The 17,746-nt window shown below is 40.3% G+C and overlaps 1 protein-coding gene across 2 annotated transcripts in view; it reads right to left on the bottom strand.

Moving 5' to 3' along the window:
- LOC133576857 (neuronal acetylcholine receptor subunit alpha-7-like) overlaps positions 1-17,746 on the bottom strand; it is a 157,371-nt gene that overhangs the window by 47,203 nt on the left and 92,422 nt on the right. The gene's annotated exons all lie outside the window — the stretch shown is intronic.

The raw sequence follows: 17,746 nt of genomic DNA, 5'->3' as shown, positions 1-17,746 counted from the left end.
ACATTTGTATTAGATCTTTTAAGCAGGTGTTTTTTGTTTACATTGTTATTGCCTTCTGGTTAGCTAATGTTTGCCCTGCAGGTAATAGTCACTTTTCCACCCCTTTATATATTAGGTATAGTTGTAAGCCTAGTTGTTAAAGTGCACATCATTAATGTTAATTAAGCAATATGTATGTAAAAAATATTGTATTTCATATATTCATTTTTTATTTTTTGCATTCATTTATTTATTCATATTTTTTTTATCTTGTTAATTATTCTGATTGTTAATTTGCTTTCTTTAAGTAAAAAAAAAGGTCAAAGACAAAGCTATTCGGTTTCTTGTGAGTATATACACTTCACTGCCGATGTGGGGGGGCGCCACCTAAAATCTTGCCTAGGGCGCCAGATTGGTTAGGGCCTGGTATCGGTTGGTATCGGAATCGGTAATTAAGAGTTGGACAATATCAGAATATCGGATATCGGCAAAAAAACCCATTATCGGACATCTCTAGTTTTTAGTATAACTTTGCTGGTTTCAAGAAATGTAATGCCGAGCGCATATGTCAAGATAATGGCACTAGCATTTACTTAATTTAAGAATATTTTTCAACATATTGAGCAAAAAGGTCTCATATTTTTATTTTCTACCAAGAAAAGTGCACTTGTTACTAGTGAGAATATACTTATTTTAAGGTATTTTGGGTTTTATTTGGGTTAGCTAATTTTACTTGTTTTGGAAAGTCTTGACAAGCCAAATGTTCTTGTTCTATTGGCAGATAATTTTGCTTAGTTCAAATAGAATACCCCTAATTTTTGTAAAAAAATGTCTTGTTTTTGAACACTGACTTTTTGCTGTGTACTTGTTGGTCACAAAAACATTCATAAAGTTTGGTTCTTTTATGAATTTATTATGGGTCTACTGAAAATGTGAGCAAACCTGCTGGGTCAAAAGTATACATACAGCAATGTTAATATTTGCTTACATGTCTCTTGGCAAGTTTCACTGCAATAAGTCACTTTTGGTAGCCATCCACAAGCTTCTGGCAAGCTTCTGGTTGAATTTTTGACCACTCCTCTTGACAAAATTGGTGCAGTTCAGCTAAATTTGTTGGTTTTCGGACAAGGACCTGATAGGACTCTTTCTTCAGCTTGACGGCATCCCTAGGATTCTAGGATTACCGCCACGACAGGCACCAACTACCTGCGGCCACAGCTCCAATCAGAAATATGGGTTGAAAATGATTTGCAAATCATTGTATTCCGTTTATATTTACATCTGACACAATTTCCCAACTCATATGGAAACGGGGTTTGTATATATATCCATCCATCCATCCATCCATTTTCTACCGCTTATTTCCTTTGGGGTCGCGGGGGGCGCTGGAGCCTATCTCAGCTACAATCGGGCGGAAGGCGGGGTACACCCTGGACAAGTCGCCACCTCATCGCAGGGCCAACACAGATAGACAGACAACATTCACACACTAGGGCCAATTTAGTGTTGCCAATCAACCTATCCCCAGGTGCATGTTTTTGGAGGTGGGAGGAAGCCGGAGTACCCGGAGGGAACCCACGCAGTCACGGGGAGAACATGCAAACTCCACACAGAAAGATCCTGAGCCCGGGATTGAACCCAAGACTACTCAGGACCTTCGTATTGTGAGGCAGATGCACTAACCCCTCTTCCACCGTGCTGTGTATATATATATATATATATATATATATATATACATATATATACATATATAAGAAATACTTGAAAATATATACACCCCCCCCACACAAGTCAGTAACATCAACAAAGCTCACCTTTGTGCATTCACGCACAGCATAAAACGTTTGGTGGACAAAATGAGACAAAGAAGGAGTGGCATGAAAGACGTCTTTCTGTGGCAGCGTCGGAGAATATTGTACACGAAAACAAACTACGATGAGTTCAAGGTCCGCCGAAATCAATAGGACAAAATGGCGCTCGTCAAATACTCTCATCAGTGAAGCATGTTTAATATAAACAGTGGGTTTTCCAACAATTAGGAAGGTTTGTGTCATGTTTGTCCTCCCACAGACACCATATTTGTCCGCCATTTTTTTCCATTTTAATACATTTTTGAAAAAGCTACAGTGAGCCACTAGGGCGGCGCTAAAGAGCCACATCATGCGGCTCTACAGCCGCGGGTTGCCGACCCCCGGTCTAAATATATATCAAGCAATGCTGCTATGACTCATCAGGACCAATATCACATCCCATTTGACCTCACAGCTCCTACAGGTCAAATAAAAACAACTGAACTGAACCGTTCTTCCATCTGGGCCGCATGCTAATGAGTGCATCCTCTCTTTCCAAACAGTGCGATTACAGCTGTAGTGGCTCCACTCCGATGGCACACTGCGTAATGGTGTGTGTTATGCCCGTGGAACCGTAAGCGTGACCGCTAACTGCCTCTCGGTTTTTTTGTGCATCTCTTTATCTCACTGCACCGCACACCTGAACTTTACTGTATGACCGCATTGGCATTTACAGTACACTGGAGGACGTTTGCAGGTGCAATCCATATTATTACAAGAAACTGTACTGTATTGTTGGGGTCTGCTTTATGAACATGGGGGATGTATCTGTTGATGAATCCTGCTAATTCCTTTTTGACTGTACTTGAATGTATAATAGACTGTATTTATATTATTCACGTGTGAATAATGTTGTATGATAGACTGTATTTATATTATTCACGTGTGAATAATGCTGTATAATACTGTATTTATATTATTCACATGTGAATAATGCTGTATAATACTGTATTTATATTATTCACATGTGAATAATGCTGTATAATAGACTGTATTTACATTATTCACATGTGAATAATGCTGTATAATAGACTGTATTTATATTATTCACATGTGAATAATGCTGTATAACAGACTGTATTTACATTATTCACATGTGAATAATGCTGTATAACAGACTGTATTTATATTATTCACATGTGAATAATGCTGCATGACTGACTGTATTTATATTATTCACATGTGAATAATGCTGTATAATAGACTGTATTTATATTATTCACATGTGAATAATGCTGTATAACAGACTGTATTTACATTATTCACATGTGAATAATGCTGCATAACAGACTGTATTTATATTATTCACATGTGAATAATGCTGTATAATAGACTGTATTTATATTATTCACATGTGAATAATGCTGCATAATAGACTGTATTTATATTATTCACATGTGAATAATGCTGCATAATAGACTGTATTTATATTATTCACATGTGAATAATGCTGTATAATAGACTGTATTTATATTATACACATGTGAATAATGCTGTATGATAGACTGTATTTATATTGTTCACATATGAATAATGCTGTATGATAGACCGTATTTATATTATTCACACGTGAATAATGCTGTATAAGAGGCTGTATTTATATTGTTCACATGTGAATAATGCTGTATAATAGACTGTATTTATATTATTCACATGTGAATAATGCTGTATAATAGACTGTATTTATATCATTCACATGTAAAAAAAATACCTAAGTGTTTGTTTATTGTGAGCGAACTTTGGTGCTGAATCTCCCCCCAGGGATCAATAAAGTACTTTCTATTCTATTCTATCTATTCTATTCTAATAAACCGACCAAAACAACAGTCACCCAATATTACACCTTTATAGAAGGAAGAATATAACACAGTTTTCAACTCAATTTGAATCGAGGTTGCAAACAGGAAGTATTGCAATTAAAAGAATACAATTGAAATTTGATTAAACTCCAATTGATAATTATATATTCCTACCATATGTTTCATACGTGCCTGATTTATATTTTTCATAGAAATATTATTATGAACCTTCCGTACATTTTATATTTTAATTACAGCAAAGGTTTTTAATCGACAATTAAAAAGGGGTGATCGGAACACCGCTTCCATTGCCGAGCGATATTGGCCGATACTGATCATATGTATTTACTCTATTAACTGCATTCATGGTGAGTGCTATTGACAATGTAAAACAATGTTTAAACAACACAACAATGAAACAAAAGCCAAAACTCATTGAAATCCTTTGTTTGTTTTTTTTACCTCAAAGTCCTCCTGTGTCCAGGGAATTATTCCCTGAATTTGTAAACATTAATTGTAACATTAATAAAAACATCGCTTTAAACACTCTAGTATCAATCAAATATTAAGACTACCTTTAGTATCCACCCTACCCTTACGTGTACGCTTGGTGCTTCGTTGCTATATATTATATTATATATTATCCTCTGTCTTGACTCTTTTTAATCTACCGTATTTTACGGCCTATAAGGCACACTAAAAAAAATGTTTTCCCCCTCAAAACTCGACAGTGCGACTTATAACTCGGTGCGCCTAATGTACGGAATAATTCTGGTTTTGCTTACCGACCTTGAAGCTATTTTATTGGGTACATGGTGTAATGATAAGTGTGACCAATAGATAGCAGTCCCACATAAGAGATATGTGTAGACTGTAATTTGACTTAAGTAAAACAACACCAACATTGTATATGTTCCATTGAAAATATAGAACATTACACACGGCGCTCAAAAATCTATCAAAATATTTTAGTCGGACTTTGGTAAGCTATGAAGCCGCACCGTTTGATGGATTGTACTGTGCTTCAACATAGGAGTATTATTATGGTGTGTGTATAAGGTAAGACATATTATCTGGCGTTTTGTTTCGCAATATTATGCAAAAGCAACTTTTCTTACCTTCTGGGACCTGTTGATCTGCATTTGGTATCTGCATAAGTCCTGAAAAATTGCGCGCGTCCGCCTTTGTAGTACGTGTCGACGCCGTAGTCGATAAGCTTTTTCTTTTTCACTATCTTCTTCTTATTGGACATTCATCCTCCGCTGTTGCCATTTCTAATATAAAGTAGTGTAAAGTTCTTACTTATACCTGTCAGTAAACTCGCCATGAAAGCACTAAAACATACCGGTGTAGTGAGTTTACATTAATCACCCAAGGAACTTTAGTTATTAGGGTTTTCGGACGGACTGTTATTCACGGGACACATTTCTGGCCTTGTTGTTGTTTCCAGATGGGGAGATGCTGCTCTGTTATTGATTTAAATAAAGTCTGATTGTCATTAAAACGGTTAGCTCCATCTTTTGACACTTCTTCCACTCCCGTCCTTGCACGCTACACCGCTACAACAAAGATGACGGGGAGAAGACTCTGTCGAAGGTGAGCCACGTAAATAAGACCGCCCACAAAACGGCGCATCCTGAAGCGACTGTCAAAAAGCGACTTGAAGATGATCTGTAAAACATCATCTATGCAACATTTTGACCAAAGAACTACCATTACATGTCATGTAGACCACAAGGAAGTCTTTTACATTTAGAAAAAAAAAATAATAATTTGACTCCTTTAATGCGCCCTATAAGCTGAAGATATATATATATATATATATATATATATATATATATATATATATATATATATATATATATATATATATATATATCCAGCCGGGAGACATAGGTAAGCAAAACCAGAATTATTCCGTGCATTAGGCGCACCAGGTTATAAGGCGCATTGTGGAGTTTTGAGGGGGAAAAAAAGATTTTAGGTGCGCCTTATAGTCCGGAAAATGCGGTATCTAAATTATAATTAATTTGATTCCACTTACTATCATTCAAATTCCAATTCAACATTGTGTTGGGTGAAGCCAATTCAATCCAAATTAAAATTCTTCAAATTAATTGAAATTCCATCCATTTCTACCGTTTGTCCCTTTCGGGGTCGCTGGGGGTGCTGGAGCCTATCTCAGCTGCATTTGGGCGGAAGGCAGCGTACACCCTGGACAAGTCGCCACCTCATCGCAGGGCCAACACAGATAGACAGACAACATTCACACACTAGGGCCAATTTAGTGTTGCCAATCAACTTATCTGTTAGAATCATTTTCTGTAAGTTATCACAAAAAACTTTGTGTTGAAATTAGTTCCAGGCAAGAAGACAAAAGCTGTCTTTGAAACCTACCAAGAGTAAGGCTTGTAGAACTCCACTGTGTAGGGGAGGGAAAGCAAGATGAAGGTGTTCCTGTGTTCTTTCATGTATGGTAATCAACAGAAAGATATTGTTCTAACCCAGGGGTAGGGAACCTATGGCTCTAGAGCCAGATGTGGCTCTTTTGATGACTGCATCTGGCTCTCAGATACATCTTAGCTGACATTGCTTAACACGATAAGTACTGAATAATTCAGCTGGTAATCACAGTGTTAAAAATAACGTTCAAAATATAAAACATCTCATGCATTTTAATCCATCCATCCGTTTTCTACCGCACCTGTTCAAGAAGTCGCATTAATGGTAAGAAGTATTTCATTTTTTTATTGGCTAGCTTCAGAATAACAATGTCATTAAAATGAATAAGAGACTTATTATACTCTAAAAATGTTGGTCTTACTTAAAAATGCAAGCATCGAGTTGTATTTAGTGTTAAAAAATATTATATGGCTCTCACGGAAATACATTTTAAAATATTTGGCTTTCATGGCTCTCTCAGCCAAAAAGGTTCCCGACCCCTGTTCTAACCCAAGGACTTCAAAGCGGAAAGATGACAGGATCTGCCCAATTTCCAGGCGACCTCTTTTTTAAGTATTTTACAAACTCTTTTCGAACTATTTTATGGACCTCTTTTTGAACTATTTTACAAACTCTTTTTGAACTGACTTTTTCTGTGAATTGTTGACGACCTCTTTTGTGAACTTTTTGCGACCTTTGTCCTTTGGAAACAATGGTGGCCATGTGGTCGGAGAGGGTCCAAAATAAAAGAAGGAGGCATGCAATCTTTTGGCAGAGCGTGCTGAGATACTGTACTGTACAAGGGTACAGTGTAAAGGTGACTCTCTTCAATATTGAGTCCAAATTGAATTCTGTCTCTGTTTGATTCTTTGCTTCTTGTCTTGTTTAATAGAGGTCATCAGTGTTTGAACCTTACACTATCCCCGGGTTGAAATTCCAAATTGCGAATTTTGCGCAACCCTGCTTCGCAGGTACCCACCTCCTGCATTGCTTCTCCTGCCTGAATAATGTAATGATGTCAAAGTCCATGCATTATATGCTGACAAATGAAGAAAAAACACCTTAGTATGCAGTGAGGATAGAGTAAAAGTTTGGTAGGTTTGCCCTTCACCCGTGCCCTATCCCTGCATCGGGCTGTGTGGTAATTCTGCTCACTAACAAATAAGGAAACACAATTCATGTCAAAAAGGAAGTGGCAATAAATTCATTGGAAAACAGATGTAAATGTCTTGGAATAAACTCTGCAGATCCCCACAAAGGACACTAACTAGGACACTAACAATTTACAAGGGGAGGTGTCAAAAAATACGCTGTCAAGAGAGGAGCCAGACGACACACTGACAACAACAAAGTACTCGCCATGATTTATAAAGAGAGCGCTGAGAGCCGAGAGGATAAAGTATGTTGACTGAATAGAGTGAATCATGGAAAGACGGTCGGTTAGGAAGGAGTAATGGAGGGTGCGAGGAAGGGATGGATGACCGAGGCAACGGGGCATAAAAGGGTGGCCGAGAGGGGGAAAGGCTGAGATAGGAGAAGAGAGCAGATGGATTAGGATGGGTAATCCTGGCAGGTCTAAAAGCTGTTGACTATTTGGGTTAATACACAAAAAAAAACCTTTGTTTTGTCCCCACCCTCTCTGTGACATGCAAATGTGAAATCTACCTGTTATTTTCACTCATTCAGTGCAGCACCGGAAAGCATTTGGAGTTCAGCCCTTTTGATTTATGAATAAAATCAATTTCATGCACTGCAAAAAGTCAGTGTTCTAAAACAAGAAAAAGAAAAAAAATACAAAAATTAGGGGTATTTTATTTGAACTAAGCAAAATTATCTGCCAATAGAACAAGAAAATTTGGCTTGTCAAGACTTTCCAAAACAAGTAAAATTAGCTAACCTCAATGAACCCCAAAATACCTTAAAATAAGTATATTCTCACTAATAACAAGTGCACTTTTTTTGGTAGAAAAAAAAAAAGACCTTTTTGCTCAATATGTTGAAAAATATTCTTAAATGAAGTAAACGCTAGTGCCATTATCTTGACATAATGATGTGCGCTCGGCATCGTGATTTTTTTTTTCATGCTTGAAGTAAGAAATTATTACTTCAAAAAAGTAGTTTTATACTTGTGAGTGTTGATGACACAGCTTTGCAACACTTGATATTCTAGTTTCAAGCATGTTTTACTCAATATAGGTCATCAAATCTCAGCAACAAGCTGTAATATCTTACTGAGATCATTTAGGACCAAAACCCTTAAAACAAGTAAAACACTCTAACATAAAATCTGTTTAGTGAGAAGAATTATCTTATCAGACAGAAAATAAGCAAATATCACCCTTATTTGAGATATTTAATCTTACTTAGAGTTCAGTTTTTGCAGTGTGGTGTTTGAAGTGGCTGAAGTCAAAGGTTATTAAAGATCAATTTTTTTTTTTTGTCAAGCCAATCATTTTTTCTCACTTGTCAGCGACATCACACCGGTGACAGTTTTTGTCATTAAAGTCTTAAACTTTTGGCCTGTTTTCTCCCCAAAGAAATCATTAAAATGCTGTGCGCCCGCTTTTATTCCGACCATTTTCCTACAATAGGCGGAGTCATAAGCACGCTTTTAATGAGTGAGATTATTTGTATTTCTTTTTCTATGAAGGGATTAAGCACATCATCTACTAAAATGGTGCTGCATCAGAAGGATTACACTGCAGTGCAATAAAAATCAATGTATAAATATAACCGGTGTGGCTCGTCACTGCTGTTGTGTCCTTAAGCAAGACACTTTACCCACCCGCTCAGTGCCACCAACTCTGGTTTAAATGTACTTTTTAGAGTAAATACACTTTTTTGGAATTTTGCCTATTGTTCACAATCATTATGAAAGACATGACAACGGATGGATGTATTTTTTTTTTTTAGATGCATTCTAAATATTTAAATAAATGTGATTAAAAGTCTGCTTATTCGCCGCGCAATTCCGCCTAGAAAGCCCTTAAAAACATCCAAACACCTCCAATAAGGTTTTATATACAGTACATGATGTAAGCATATATGTAATGTAGTAACTGTCGAACTCCAGTTCCTGTACCAGTTCCTGTACCTGCGCCGAGGCCAGCTCCAGTCCCTGTACCAGTTCCTGTACCTGCGCCGAGGCCAGCTCCAGTCCCTGTACCAGTTCCTGTACCTGCGCCGAGGCCAGCTCCAGTTCCTGTACCTGCGCCGAGGCCAGCTCCAGTCCCTGTACCAGTTCCTGTACCTGCGCCGAGGCCAGCTCCAGTTCCAGTTCCAGTTCCTGTACCTGCGCCGAGGCCAGCTCCAGTCCCTGTACCAGTTCCTGTACCTGCGCCGAGGCCAGCTCCAGTTCCAGTTCCAGTTCCTGTACCTGCGCCAAGGCCAGCTCCAGTTCCAGTTCCTGTTCCTGCTCCACGGCTGCTTCCTTCCTCGTCTCCGGCGGGTCTTCCCACGGCGCCGCCACCCTCCTCGTCGCCAGCGTCGTCGCCCCCGCGACCTCCGGCTGGCCGGCTGCGCAAGCGGCCATCAGACGCCTGCATGCGGCCCTCCCAATTCATGGACGCCCCGGGTGCAGACAGCAGCGACGCCCACGATTTGGGCGTAAAACTCATAGGCGGCTGAAGTTCTGGCGTCACTCACGCCCACCTTCTCGTCGGCCACGATTGTGGCCTTTTCGTGGTCGCCCGCCTCGCCAAGTGCAGTCGCGTTCAACACGTCGCCGCCACCTGACTCTCCCTCGCTGGTTGCGGGGACACTTGGCCTGGCGCCCCACCGCCAAGTCCTCCCTCCGCCCTCCCGTGACTCTTGAACTTGTTTTTTTTTGTGGACATCTGGATTCTGTCCTCAAGGGGGAGGTACTGTCATGATCCGTGGCCGGATCATGTTTTGTTTAGTTATGTTCTGTTAGTTTTGGGCTCCCTGAGTTCCTGTTTTGTGCACCTCTGGGTTTGTTTTGGTTTCCATGGGGATTAATTGGGTTCACCTGCCTCTGGTTAATGGTCGGCACGCTCACCTGCTGTCGACTACTAATCAGAGAGTTATTTATTCGCGTTGCTCGTCACACTCGGTCTGGCTTCATTGTTTGCTCCACACAACAGGTTACCTTTGGTTATTCCTGTGATTCTTGATTCGCCATAGCTTCACATGCTATCGGTCCGCTTTTCTGTTTATTCTTGTTTTCTTGACTGATTCATGGAAAATAAACCATCTCCTACCTCATGCTGTCGTCCGGAGTTGTCCGTCTGCATCTGGGAGGAATGACCCCGCAGTAAGTTGCAACCCTCACTTGACAGTAACATTTATAATAGCATTTAATATTTACGTATTTTGATCATTTTAAGCACACACGCGGCGCATTAATTTAATAAACGCATCACAATCTTCGCCTTTTTTTAAACAACATCGTCGATTTCCACTCAGTGCAGACTTCATGGGAGCCAACAAACATAATAAAACATCACTTACTGTACAATGTCCGCTGTCATTAGGATACCGACTGCTCGGATGTTCATATATTCCTGTTTAGGTGAAGAATGACTCATAACACTCGCAAAGAAAAGGGGGATGGAACCAAGCATTTTTTTTGGTGTCGTTCTCGCCATTTCCGGAGCTAAATGGCAAGATGGCGCCAGTATGTGCTTTGGCCTGCCGTCTCTCGCTGTCAGCTCTGTTCGTTTTTGTGTTTTTTGCGTCTATTTTCGTTTCTGTCAGCTCACTGCTTGTGTATGACCGCCAAACACTGTTGGATCTTTGCCCCTCTCCCACTGATATGATCAACTTCGACGTTGGTTTTTCGACGTCCCAGTCAGCTTTTTCACCTGGCCGGATTCCTGCCTTCCTTTCCCGCCCCCTGGCTCCTCTCCCCCGGCGGAAGCGTCTCCGGCGCCGCGGTAAACGTGGCGGCCAGCTGGTGAAAGTTAGGGCACTCCTGGCCCGGCTTCCCGTGGCTCCCCGAAGGATGAATGGTGCGGTATCCGGTCTCCTCCTGCACCCACGCTCGCTCGATCCGATCGGCTCCTGGCTGGTTCCTATCGTTGGTTTGGAGGAAGAAGCTTGCCGTCGTCGCTCCTGCTGTCCCCGCCCCCGGAGGCGCGGGGTGGATCACCGCCACCTGCGGGCTGTGTGTCGGGCCCCACCCGGATTAATTGCGGCCTTGGACGTGCTGGCCCCCGCCAGGTTCGGTCTTGTGAACGCAAGATCTTTGACAAACAAAACTTTTATCCTGAAGGATTTCTTCACTTCCCGCGGACTGGACTTCCTCTGTGTGACGGAGACATGGCTGAGAGCCGGTGAGTCCGCCCCTCTTAATGAACTTCTGCCTCCGGAGTGTTCCTACTTTAATTCCCCACGGCCGTCCGGTCGAAAAGGAGGAGGATTAGCAGTCGTTTTTAAAAATGACTTTAAATGCCGTCAGATCCGCCTACAATCCTCCTTTTCAAGCTTCGAACTGTGCATGTTTGAACTGGGTCTTTCTGATGTCGTCCTGTGTGCCGTCATCTATCGACCACCCAAGTACCACAAAGACTTTATAACTGACTTTTCTGAATTTCTGGCTGAAATCCTGCCCAAATATGATCGTGTCCTTATTGTGGGTGATTTTAATATTCACACCTGCTGTCCAGACGAGCCGCTTTCCAGGAGCTTCCTGAATATAATCGACTCATTTAACTTTGTACAGTCTGTGTGTGGTTCTACACATGAACGCGGGCATACACTCGATTTAGTGCTCTCGTATGGTTTGTGTGTTTTTAATTTGGACATTTGCGACGCTGTGTTCTCTGATCACATGCCGATCCTGTTTGATATTGCCACGCAGTGTCCAGTTAAATTGTGCGCACCGCCCCAACGCTCTCGCATGTTTAATTCTTCGTCTCCTGCTCGGTTCTCCTCTATTTTTTCGACTCTTTGTGATGATAATTCTGCAGCATCTGTGTGTCTGAATACTGAAGAGTTGGTTTCTGGGTTCAACTCTATCTGTTTACAAACACTGGACACGATCGCGCCTTTCAAATGCCGCCGCGCTAAAACCACGCCTCAGCCCTGGTTGAATGACGTCACTCGGGCTGCCAGGCGCGTATGTAGAAGAGCAGAGAGAAAATGGAAAAAAGACAGGCTGCATGTGTCCTTTGCCATTTTTAAAGAAAGCCTGTTTTCCTTTCAGATGACTGTAAAAGCAGAAATGAATATATATCTATCTCAGATTATATCTTCTAACTGTAACAACCCCAGAGTTCTGTTTAAAACTATTAACACTGTCATTGATGCTCCCAAATCTGCTGGTTTTGATGCTTCTTTTGAATTCTGTGAAAATTGTCTCCATTTTTTCACTGACAAAATTGTGTCAACTAGAGCCAGTCTATCTCAGCCTTCATATGACCCTTCTGTTCCCCTGCATTTCTCTTCTGTTTTCCATCAGTTTGAGCCGGTGTCCTTTTCTTTTTTAAGTGACACAGTTAGTCATATGAAGCCCTCTGGTTCTCCTGCAGATGCCCTCCCACCTCGCCTGTTTAAGGAGGTACTTGCTACTATTGGACCAAGTGTCCTTAACATTATCAATAGTAGCCTCTCTTCTGGAATAGTTCCAGTAGAGTTTAAACATGCAGTGGTACGACCTCTACTTAAAAAACCCAGCCTCGACCCCTCTCTCCTCTCTAACTTCAGACCTATCTCTAATCTTCCATACATTTCCAAAATATTAGAGAAGGTTGTCTACAGTCAGTTGTTGCCCTTCTTAGAGGATAATGGTATCACTGAGCTGTTCCAGTCCGGTTTTAAAGCCCTCCACAGCACAGAGTCAGCGCTTCTAAAAGTTTTTAACGATGTCCTCCTGTCCACTGATTCTGGTAAATATGTTGTCCTGGTGCTTTTAGATCTGTCTGCTGCGTTCCACACCGTCGACCACGCCACCTTAATCACTCGTCTTGAGAACTGTGTGGGCATTAAGGGCGCCGCCCTCAACTGGTTCCGGTCGTACCTAACCGACAGGAGTTTTTGTGTAAAAGTAGACAGTTTTATGTCGTCCACAGCTCCTTTACCACATGGGGTCCCCCAGGGCTCAATCCTTGCCCCAATTTTATTTGCACTTTACCTTCTCCCCCTTGGTTCTATTTTTAGGAAGTACAGTATTGCATTTCATTTTTATGCCGATGATTGCCAGATTTATTTTCCCATGGCACAAAATAACACGGTTCAACGTCTTATTGACTGCCTGCACGACATCAAAGTCTGGCTTTCAGCTAACTTCCTGAGCCTAAATGAAGATAAAACAGAAGTTATGTTGTTCGGTCCAAGTCGCTCTCCCTCCCCCAACGTTGACCTCGGCACTCTGACCCCGTATCTCAGCGACTCTGTCACAAACCTGGGGGTAAAGTTTGACTCAGATTTTAAATTCGAAAAACAAATCAGCAGCGTCGTTCAAAAAAGCTTTTATCAATTACGCCAAATAGCGAAAGTGAAACCGCTTCTATCAAGACATGATCTTGAGAAATTAATCCACGCTTTTATCTCGACTCGTCTTGACTACTGCAATGCCCTGTATGTTGGCATTAGCCAGGCCTCCCTCGCCCGCCTGCAGCTCGTGCAGAACTCTGCTGCTCGTCTGCTAACACAGACCCGCAGACGTGAGCACATCACCCCTATTTTAGCGTCCCTTCACTGGCTCCCTGTGCGTTACCGAATACATTTTAAACTCCTTTTATTTGTTTTTAAATGTCTAAACAACCTCGCGCCAACCTATCTCTCCGACCTCCTTCAGCCTTACTGCCCCACCCGATCCTTAAGATCAGCCGATCAGCTGCTGTTGACGGTCCCTGACACAAGGCTGAAGCTTAGAGGTGACAGAGCTTTCGCCGTTGCTGCTCCCAAGCTCTGGAACGACCTACCCCTGAGTGTTAGACAAGCCTCCTCTCTTCCTGTTTTTAAATCTCTCTTAAAAACATACTTTTATTCCATGGCTTTTAACACTGAGTGATATCCATCCTGCAATGGCGCCCCATAATACACCTGCTGTGATCCTGTTTTTATGTTTTTATGTTTTTATTAATTCTATTTTAATTATTTATTTTTTATCGTGTTCTGTTTGTATTGTGTTGTGTTTGCTCGGTACTCGTTTTATCTTTTAACCTGTTCATTGTACAGCACTTTGGCTACCCCTGTGGTAAATTTTAAATGTGCTCTATAAATAAAGTTGATTTGATTTGATTTGATTTAAATTGGCTGTCAAAGTGTACCAACTTCTTGGAATACGTCCTCAGACTTCTACTATGCAGGAGGCATGATTTATGATCTACAATAAAGTTTGACAAGCAAGGAAACGAGGAAGCAGCTGATCAGTCAAGGAAACTGGGTGACTAAGCTTAACCTATTGTTACTATAACAATCTACAAGGTTAATATTGTCGGCTTCTCTTTCTTCCCCTCCATTTATCTGCTTCCTTTTGTATTTCAAGGTATCATTACATATATGTATTGTTGCATTTGAACAATTGTATTTTTGATAATAGAGGTAATTATTATAATTATTCATTATCAATAGTGCTATTTCTATTAGTATTTGTATTGCTCCATTTGTAGTGTAATAATGTTCATTGTCATTTCTGTATTAGTATTTATTTCACTAACTGCTTCTTTGCTATCACCTTTACTATCACATTTGTACATATCCTTGTGGAGGGGGGCGTGGCCTGCGGACCTGCAGCAAAGCGGGGTGTGCCAGGACCGGCTTCGAGATCAGCGACAGGTGCGTAGATGGCCCACCTGGGCCTAGTTATCTAATCACCTGTCGCTCTGTTAAAAGGCAGAAGCCGGGAGGAGAGAGTTGTTGGAGCTGGAGCAAGAGCGAGAGCGAGCCCGAGACACAAAAAGACAATTGCTGAAAAGCAACCCACTGAACTATTTTGGAAAAATAAAACAGTGCTGTCATGTCGGTGCTTGGTGGTCCGAAGAACCCCCTGGAGGGCAACGTCCACAATCCTATTTGCTGATGTTATTATTGTTGTGTTTGCTGTCGTTGTTGTCTTCCTGTCTTTATCCCTCTTGTACCCACAATTTCCCCTCTCTGTCTTCCTTTTTTTCTCTTTCTATCCCCTCCTGCTCTGGCCCGGCTGCACCAAATAATAATATAAATCCAATTAATAAAGTCAAATACAAATACATTTATATTGTTCACATATGAATAATGCTGTATAAGAGGCTGTATTTATATTATTCACACGTGAATAATGCTGTATAATAGACTGTATTTATATTATTCACATGTGAATAATGCTGTATAATAGACTGTATGTATATAATTCACATGTGAATAATGCTGTATAAAAAACTGTATTTATATTATTCACATGTGAATAATGCTGTATAATAGACTGTATTTATATTGTTCACATATGAATAATGCTGTATGATAGACTGTATTTATATTATTCACATCAAGAGAAGAATCCCACACTTCTCTTTTGTCAAGTAAATTTGTACAGCCGATATGACCATCTACAATCATCAACAATATTATTTGCCTGAGAAGCTGGACAGGACAAAATAAATAAATAAATAAATAAATAAATAACAAGTCTGTCTGCGTTAACACTTATAATAACAATATCACTAATACTTGGTTAATATTCAAGTCACAAAATGTAAATGGAGTATAGTTGGCGGTTTTTGGATGGTTATTTATTAGGTTTTATGGGCGGAATGAAGGACATCCCATTGGCTCCGCTGTAAACAGGCTTTTATTTTTGTTTATTTACGAGTTAGAATGCAATAAAAAAGAAAAAATACATAATACCTCACTCATAATGATTGTGAATGATAGGCAAAATTCCAAAAAAGTGCAGTTCCACGTTAAAGATCTAGATAATGGGTTTCACTACGTAAAGCGCTTTGAGTCACTGGAGAAAAAACGCTATATAAAAATAATCCACTCCAATAAGCAAGATTCCTTTTGATTATAGCTAAAAACAACCTACAAAACAATAGTTAGAGAGGCTTCAATATTGGGAAAACTCTCTTGACCCAAACAAAACAAATGGTGTGTGTGTGTGTGTAAGTAAGAAAGAACAACTGAAGTGAATTCTAACAACACATTAGGATAATTACAATGTCAGCCTATTATCGTTGCGAACAATCCCCTCAGGATTAAAGGTCTTAATGAACCTCTCAGAGGGATTTGGACAAACATGCACACACATTAATCTTCCACCCTCTTTGGAGGTCTCCAGCTCGAGTCCTCACTGTGACCAAAAAAGTCCATTTTAACACTCAGCTTTTATTTTTGTTACCAACATGTGCGAAACTGTAACTCTAACTGTTTCATGCACATATACAGAAACACAGACATAGTGGTACTACATGAGTCCTTTGCCTTTTTCAGTGCCATTCCAGCAAGGACGGGAGTGGAAGAAGTGTCAAAAGATAGAGCTAACTGTTTTAATTTGAATGTGTCCCGTGAAAAAACGGCCGACCGGAACTCTCTAATAACTAAAGTTCCTTGGGTGAATAATGTAAACTCACTACACCGGTATGTTTTAGCGCTTTCATTGCGAGTGTACTGACAGATATAAGTATGAACTGTACACTACTTTATATTAGAAATGGCAACAGCGGAGGATGAATGTCCCATAACAAGAAGATAGAGAAAAAAAAGAAGCTTATCGACTACGGTGTTGGCGCGAAATATAAAGGTGGTTGTGTGCAATTTTTCAGGACTTATGCAGATCCCAAATACAGAGCAAGTACTAGAAGGTAAGAAAAGTTGCTTTTGCATAACATTGCTAAACAAAACGTTAGATAATATGTCTTACCTTATACACACACCATAATAATACACGTATGTTGAAGCACAGTACAATCCATCAAGCAGTGCGACTTCATAGCTTACCAAAGTCATACTAAAACATTTTGATGGATTTTTGAGCGCCGTGTGTAATGTTCTGTATTTTCAATTGAACATATAAAATGTTGCTGTTGTTTACTTGAGTCATATTGCAGTCTACACGTATCTCTTATGTGTGACTGCCATCATATTGCAGTCTACACGTATCTCTTATGTTTGACTGCCATCTACTTGTCACACTTATCATTACACCATGTACCAAATAAAATAGCTTCGAGGTCGTTTAGCAAAACCAGAATTATTCCGTACATTAGGCAACGTTATATTAGCGTTATAAGGCGCTAGGGCTGGGCGATATGGCCTTTTTTTAATATCTTGATATTTTTAGGCCATATCGCGATACACGATATATATCTCGATATTTTGCCTTAGCCTTGAATGAACACTTGATACATATAATCACAGCAGTATGATGATTCTATGTGTCTACATTAAAACATTCTTGTTCATACTGCATTAATATTTGTCAGAGACATTTTAAAACAAGCTAAAAGTGCACTTTTGTGCATGATGTGCACACCATATTTATTTCAATAAGTGTCACATAAAAATGAGCTGCTTATCAAATAGTATATGTCCTACGGTGTTGATGTGGAAATAGTTGCTTTGGCATTTAGTTGGTGTGGCACCGAACGGATGTTGACATGATGTAAAGACATATTCCCACTTGAAGCCAAACCACCGCCAGACGATGGACCCTGTGCTGTTTTTCTTGGGAAATAATTATTCCTCCATTTGTTACCAGATTCACACCTTCTTTCTCTCGTATTACCACTCAAA

Source organism: Nerophis lumbriciformis, linkage group LG36, assembly GCF_033978685.3.
Source record: "Nerophis lumbriciformis linkage group LG36, RoL_Nlum_v2.1, whole genome shotgun sequence".
In the NCBI taxonomy this organism is placed as follows: Eukaryota; Metazoa; Chordata; class Actinopteri; order Syngnathiformes; family Syngnathidae; genus Nerophis; species Nerophis lumbriciformis.
The sequence above is the reverse complement of the archived record's forward strand: the minus strand, read 5'-3'. Positions and strand labels throughout refer to the sequence as shown.